The sequence below is a fragment of the Protobothrops mucrosquamatus genome, unplaced genomic scaffold (assembly GCF_001527695.2).
Source record: "Protobothrops mucrosquamatus isolate PMUCROS unplaced genomic scaffold, P.Mucros_1.0 scaffold4369, whole genome shotgun sequence".
Classification (NCBI taxonomy): Eukaryota; Metazoa; Chordata; class Lepidosauria; order Squamata; family Viperidae; genus Protobothrops; species Protobothrops mucrosquamatus.
In genome coordinates, this window is record NW_015390283.1 from 67,764 (window position 1) to 68,332 (window position 569).

Consider the following 569-nt stretch of genomic DNA (forward strand, 5'->3'; position numbering starts at 1 on the left):
ATAGTAGTAAACACGGCATTTGACTACTTCATACTTTCTATAGAAGTTAAGCATGTAAATAATAAACCAAATCCAATGCCACGGGTTAGATTTTTAAAAGACTGGATTTCTCCTCCCTTTGGTCTTGCTTCTCAGAGGCAAATGAGATCCCACCCACTGAATGCATATTACCCAGTTTTCTGCGGAATGTAGTAGAATGTATGAATTCTCCTTAACAACAGCTTTCATACTGTCAGTTAATATTTAAGTCACAATTAGCATATGTTACACAGCTGAAGAGCTTTGTTCTTTTATGGTACTTATGACCCTGACAGTTCTTATCCTTAAAATATGCTTTAATTTTAATATAAGAAAATCACAATTCATGAACATACACCAGCTCAGGGGTAGGCAACCTTGGCTCTTTTATGACTTGTGGAAAAGAGCCAAGATTGCCTACCCCTGCACTAGCTCTTGGCTCTTAAGTTCTAGGGTTAATACATTTCCCTATCAATCTTGCAGCACCTGAGTATTAGCAAGCTTAAAACTGTATGCAGACAATGAGAATATTTTTTCCCTTTACAAGAACT